We start from the raw sequence: 6,865 nt of genomic DNA, 5'->3' as shown, positions 1-6,865 counted from the left end.
TAATTTTTGATTTATACACATTCAAGACAATTTGACCTGGGAAAACAGGTTTTATTATTTTCTGACATTAAAAATGGTCAAAATGGTTTCAAAACAATGTCCTGGCTTTGAATTATACCAGCCTGTAATTGTGCATCAACTTTTGTGCCTCTATAGTGAAAATAATTTTTTACTAGAAAATGAGCCATTTTTGCATATTAATGAGGTTTATAATACCAAATATTACAAAATTTTTTGCAAAATATATGTTAATATGTTGCAAATAAGTTAGACTAAAAAGTTGAAAAAAAAAGGCTATCATATATACACTTCATTTTTTTATAAGCAATCAAAACAGACAAGGTCAAGTTGACTCGGTGCTCCTAATTTGCATAGGAATGCAGGAAAGGAAAACAGAGGGTATCTTGCAGAGACCTTGATTCCAAGAAATGAAGACCCACTGGCCTGGTGGAAAGCAAGGCAGGCAGTATATGAAGGGTTAACTGCTGTTATGAAAATGAGACTTTGCATAGTAGCTACATCTGTGCCTTCAGAGAGAGTGTTTTCTAAAACAGGTCAGATTATTTCAGAAAGAAGAAACAGAAATACAACTGTAGTAATACAATTTCAATCAGTAGCATGTTAAAAAACATCAGTTATCACATTGCTGCACGTAAAAGTACTTGGGCATCTTACTGATTTTTGCCATGTGTTTTTTTTTTTTTTTTTGGGCAATCTGTTGATGTGGTGGCAGTAGTCAAGTACTGCAAGTAAGATGTGTGCATTGTACACAGCGGGCATAAAGCAGAAGCGTTTACTGGCGTACATCACTATGTGGTTGTGGAATGACTCAAGTTCAGCAGTTGATCTGTAAAAAATTGACAAAGTAAAGATGATTATGTTAAATTGAAGAACAGACTGTAGTGTTGAGCAACATAGCTGGTGAAAGCATGTGCTTACACACCTGAAATGCAGATACTTGGGGATGTCCTTGAGCCATCGTACATCCAGAATTAATTCCCTAAGCTTCTGATGGGCTACAGAGTTGGACTCAATCCAATTCTTGTCCCTGATCTCAGTAAGGGGACATTGATGGCAGCTACCAAGTGCCCATGAATGCTCACCAGTAACATGATGGAGGAGCCCAATCCACATGTCCTACAAAGAAAAAAAAGGGGAATGTATAATAGATTCTGCATCCTTATTTCCCTTCAAAATGACTGGGTATCATAATCATATTATGTTTTACACTTACAAAGAATTGGTCATAGTTGTCAGCCATCCTACAGCAGTACCAGAAGTGATTACAGATGTCTTTACTCCACTGCAATAGAATTGAGCGCTGCTTTTGCTGACTTGCCTGAAAGTAAACATCAAAAAAAAAACAGAGCACACAGACAGATATAAAAACACACAAAACACACACACACACACACACAAAGCTTTTAAAATTTTCTCATTACTTACTGCGAGTGTTCATTTAGAGAGGTTTTTGGTACCATGCCACACATCGAGGGAATGATGTATTCCTGTATTTCTCAATTGTCCCTTGTCTGGATCTGAAATCAAAACAATAAATGCTGAGCATTTGAAAACAAGCATAATTGTAAATTGCAATCAAATTGTAACCCAGTGATATGTTTTGGTGTGTTAATGCATCATTGATAGCTGTATATTATAAGTACTTAACTAAAAATTGCTGAAATCAGTGCAGGTTTCCGTCAGCTTGACCTCGTGTTATAGGGTATGAAATGTTCTGAGAAAACCTTCCTTTTCCATGATAACTGAATTTTGTGCAGTCTCCCTCTTGTCAATGTTTGTTATGTAGATGATTTTCTTTGTGTCACTCTCCATGGCTGAATAAGTACAATATTGAGCACAAAATCCAGGACTGTCCATCCGACCATCACCTGTGTGGACAGATTTTTTTTAAATGCAGATGATAAATGTGCTGTATATTGCTCAACAGCAAACAGTCACCAATCCTTAGTGTGACACAACTCATGGAATGCATTTATTGTGAAATCATTAGGAAAGTAAATGTAATAAACAAAGAAACATAATGATGTTAAAACAGAACAACACTGTCTTTAGACTGAAGCTGGTTAATGGTTTCTTCTCTTTTATTATCCCAGAACTTTTAATTGAATCAACGCAGAAGTGGTCCTGTATCCTTATGTTCAGGAATTTGAACAGCAGTGCGACTTTTGTGTAGTTGTTGCCTGACAGAAGGATATTTGAAGAGAGAAGAAAGCCTCCTGCATTCATCCCAAACTTCATGGAGGGTTGAGAAGTCCACTTCCACACACAGTGACTTATAAAGAGAATTTTACCCATCCAATGATGGCAGCAGTGCCCCTTGACCGTATTGCAATGTCAAATGGTTTTGATACTCCACAATATTGTCCGGTGTGTTGTTCTAGTGTCTTACATGTGTTGACAGGTATTTAGAGATACTGAACAAGCTGTTGCAAGCTGCTATGGTATGCAATCGATGCTGGAACACTGAGAAGGTCATCCTCACAGACAACTTTGATTTGGTCAGGAAAAGGTGGCAAGTCTGCAGCTGCAGCATCGTCATCCAGATCTGCTATGTCAGGAACTGTTTTTTTCTATGCTCCTCTCAGGAATATCATCAAGTGCTTTCTGTGATGTAATAGCCCCACCAGCTCTGTTGACAGAAATAAGATTTTAGATAAAAAAAAGTTGGATTTCATCACCTGACCAAATGCAAGAAACATACAGACGTACCGACACAAAAGTGTGGATTGTAATCTGGATCATCACTATCAGTGTCTCAGTGACACATTGGCCCTCGTCCTCATCCAGATACCATGTTGGATCCTCCCAGTCAATGCTACACCAAACATATAATATATTAAAACTGGTACATAAACTGTGCTTGGATGCATGACATAAAAATATACACAGTGTAACTTGCGTAGCATTTTGGATGTCACTGAAGTCATCCACACTGACTGTTTCCTCATTCAGATTTAGTGATGACATACTGAAAACAAAAACAAGAGAAAAGTAGCAGGTAGCTTATATAATGCTACAAATGAACAATTACTGTAAAAAAAATAGATTTTAATAGCCATTTTCGACACATGTACAAGGTTGTTTTAGGGAAACGTAAACAAGTAAAAAAAGTGTTTTCAAGTCATTCTTTATGATAGCAATAAGTAATGTTGTTTATGCACTGTTGTCTTTTTTCTACACCTTGCTTCCATCAATTCTGAGGCAGACAGGGTGGTCTCATCAAGCTCTTCTACTTCTTCTATGAAAAACACAAATACGGTTCCAGTGAACAAATTGATAGCATGATCATGACGGACCGACTAACTAACGAACATATTACGATTATGACGAGATGGTTATATTGATCACAAAACAGTAAACAAAGTAAATAAACAAATGATCTTACTTGTTGGACACACTTTGTGAGCTGACGCTTGAAACCGATAAACCGAGGTTTAGACGCACCAGGCTTATAGGGTGTGGACAGAAATGTGTCTTTATCATAGCTGAAGGGAAGAACAATACGATTGCAGATAAACAAACAAGCAAAAATGACACACAAGCATAATCATGTAAAGGACAAAGGCATATATTAGTTCTGTGTAACAAAGCAAAACCAACGTTACTCACCTATCGAGAAGGAAAAAAGCGCCTCGGCGTCCCATCACAGGCCTTCCTGCTCCTTCAGTTCTCTCCAGCGCTGGAAAGCTGATCCTATATTAACACGTCCTACTTCTTGCCTTATCGTAAGCCTTTCTTCTCTTTCTTTCTTTGTTTTTATCCTCCATGTCAATGTTAAAATCGCTTTCTGCTAATGTCACACATGCACGTTGAACACTCTCTCCGCCCATATTGACAAGACACGCCCCTTTCTGCTCATTGGCTATACGTTTGTTTTGTCTGTCGGCCTGATTCGGATTTCTGAAGCATTTCTCAAACATTGTACACCCCACCTTTAAGCCTAAAACCTAGAACCTAACCTAGATCACAAACCTAATCCTAGACCAAATGCAACTTAGGACCATAATTCTTAATTTTATTCACTCAAAAGCACAAATCTAAACAGCTACAATACGATAGGACAGTTCTGTACATTTATGCAAATTAGGCAGATCCCATGGAATCACAGGAATAGTGATTTTTATATCTTTATTTAATAACTTTAAAACTATAAAAGATAGACAACTGTTTTTTTGTAAATGACAGTTTATGAGATGTAGAGCAAAATTAGCTGTTCACAATTTCGGTCAGTAGGGGTCACCGTTACCCCACCCTTCACGCTCTCTCCCACTCTGCTCTCCTTCACGTCCACTCTCATCTTATAGGAGCAAATGGTAGACATTTAATAAATCGATAAAATAGGTAAATAGTTCAATAAATCAATTATTACAGAGTAGATACTTAGCTTTAGAAATAATAAACTTCTGATTGGACATGGGACACAAGCCGAAGCTTGATCGACCTGCGGCTGGCCGCCTCAGAGGAGGGTGTATAGTGACTAAAGGCTGAAACACCTTGTGAATCTGAGGTGCACTACTGATGATGTGTCCTGAAATTCATAAAAAGACCATTTAATTTCACAAAATAGGGGGAAGCAGAGATTTAAAACTAGTTGATATTAAACAATGACAAAATTACAGTCAGTCTTTTGAAACATTTTGGTAGATAGCAGTCCTTTACATAACATACCATAATTTTATTAATTGAGTTGTATGATATTTTGACATTGCACTTATTTATCTATTTATTAACATTGCTATTTTTACTTCATGTATTCATAAAATCTAAACTTATTACATTAATTGCTCACTGTTTCTATAGCCCCTGTGTGGTGATGCTGCTGAGTATTTTGTCTTTGTTTTTATGTTGGTTTATGTGCAGTTTTTTGTGGCTTTTGTGGCTCTTTTTTCTAATTAAGTGATGGAGCAGGAGAACAGATGACAGTCTGATAGCTGCCCTCTGATAACAAACCCACTCATGTGTGGTGGTCTGTGTAGCATGTCTGGAACGGACACCTTCACCCTCAAGAACCAGACAACCACTCAGCGATGAGATCTGGCACTTTTAATCTGTTAATAAGGAGAAATCATCAGATCAAACGGGGCAGCGGCTCCTCCCACTCTGATACACACAGAGTTAAACGGGGCAGCGGCTCCTCCCACTCTGATACACACAGAGATAAACGGGGTAGCGGCTCCTCCCACTCTGATACACACAGCGTTAAATGAAGCAGCGGCTCCTCCCACTCTGATACACACAGAGTTAAACGGGGTAGCGGCTCCTCCCACTCTGATACACACAGAGTTAAACGGGGCAGCGGCTCCTCCCACTCTGATACACACAGAGTTAAACGGGGTAGCGGCTCCTCCCACTCTGATACACACAGCGTTAAATGAAGCAGCGGCTCCTCCCACTCTGATACACACAGCGTTAAATGAAGCAGCGGCTCCTCCCACTCTGATACACACAGAGTTAAACGGGGCAGCGGCTCCTCCCACTCTGATACACACAGAGTTAACTGGGGTAGCGGCTCCTCCCACTCTGATACACACAGAGTTGTTTACAGGGAGGACCGCAAAGCGCATGCGTCCACCAGCCTGCAGTGAAACTGAGGCCAACGCATATAGCACCATAGATATCTACACCTAGATGTCGCCTTGACTACGGCAGCTCGTTGCAACACGTTCTCACTCCCAACTCGTCACATGTGGACGTTTGGTCAGGATCCCCTGGAGTCACATTTTGACGCACTGGGTATCCCTTTAGCGTCATTTTTCAACGTGCAGGGGTTCCCATAGACTTCTGTAGATCTCTGAACCGGAACCTGCGGCGTTGAAATGTGACGTGTTGGGAATCAGACTGCAGTCCGTTTTGTGTTATGAACGGGATCGGGACTACGATAAATAAGAATAAAAAAAATAGCTTGCTATAAATTAATTATGGCAGGGCTACTCAATCCAGGTCATGTTTTTATTCACGCCTCTAAAACTGCCTCTTTCTCACCAACTACCTGCATGTCTTCCCTCACCACGTTTGTTTGTTTATTTATTTATTTATTTATTTATTAGGACTTATTTATTTATTTATTTATTTATTTATTTATTAGGACTTTTTTATTATTTGTTTATAAATTCATCAGTGGCGCTGACGTCATTGTATGGAGATCCCATGCTCCATTGCGATTTTCCACTCGGTAAGTAGAACAGTTCATTAATATAATTGGGAACAATACCTATAATTTTTGGAACAAAAACTGTTCAATCAGGTGAAGAAGTTGTGTTTAGAAGCTGTAGAAGTGAAAGGTAGCAGTTTCGTGATGCAGTAAATCACAGCAGACATTATAAAAATAGAACTTGCTGCACCAAATGTGTAGTAGGTAGGCTAATATAGCTAATTACATTCAAGTTTGTTTATTTATTTTTCCACATTTAATCATGCAAGGAAATAGAGGAGATTGTTTGATATTTGGAAATTGTGTGTTTTAAGTTACCAAACTGGCAGTAGCACTTTAATACCTTAGCCATTTATAAATGTTCAGATGAGGAACAGTGTTGCCAGATTGGTGTGTTTTCTACTAATTGTTCACAAATCCACACAAAAAACTCTAGTAAATACACAAATCTTAGCAATAACAATACAAATTAATTTTGACAATTAATTAATGAAAAAAAACAACAATACTGTGGAGCATCACATATTTACAATGTGATAAAGCAAATTAAGTGTTCTTGTCTAAAGAAGGTTGTGTTAGGGTTAGTCATCTAGGGTTAGGGTTAGGGTGTTCAGGGGTCACCAACATGGTGCCCGCAGGCAGCAGGTAGTCCGCAAGGACCCCATGAGTAGCCTGCTTTTTTAAAAAATATCT

The 6,865-nt window shown here is 38.7% G+C and overlaps 2 protein-coding genes and 1 long non-coding RNA gene across 6 annotated transcripts in view; 1 reads left to right on the top strand and 2 right to left on the bottom strand.

Annotated features, from left to right (window-relative positions):
• Positions 1 to 6,865, top strand: part of LOC132863895 (NACHT, LRR and PYD domains-containing protein 3-like) — a 373,784-nt gene that overhangs the window by 84,346 nt on the left and 282,573 nt on the right. The gene's annotated exons all lie outside the window — the stretch shown is intronic.
• The window catches only part of LOC132863894 (NACHT, LRR and PYD domains-containing protein 12-like), a 164,975-nt gene that overhangs the window by 27,072 nt on the left and 131,038 nt on the right, over positions 1 to 6,865 (bottom strand). The gene's annotated exons all lie outside the window — the stretch shown is intronic.
• LOC132863907 (uncharacterized) lies at positions 2,511 to 3,528 on the bottom strand. The gene is made up of 3 exons (XR_009650162.1): positions 3,407 to 3,528; positions 2,731 to 3,259; positions 2,511 to 2,650 (listed from the first exon to the last, which is right to left on the bottom strand). It is a non-coding gene; the product is annotated as an uncharacterized LOC132863907 (long non-coding RNA).

The sequence above is a fragment of the Tachysurus vachellii genome, chromosome 21, assembly GCF_030014155.1.
Source record: "Tachysurus vachellii isolate PV-2020 chromosome 21, HZAU_Pvac_v1, whole genome shotgun sequence".
In the NCBI taxonomy this organism is placed as follows: Eukaryota; Metazoa; Chordata; class Actinopteri; order Siluriformes; family Bagridae; genus Tachysurus; species Tachysurus vachellii.
This window is presented reverse-complemented; position numbering and strand designations above follow the sequence as displayed.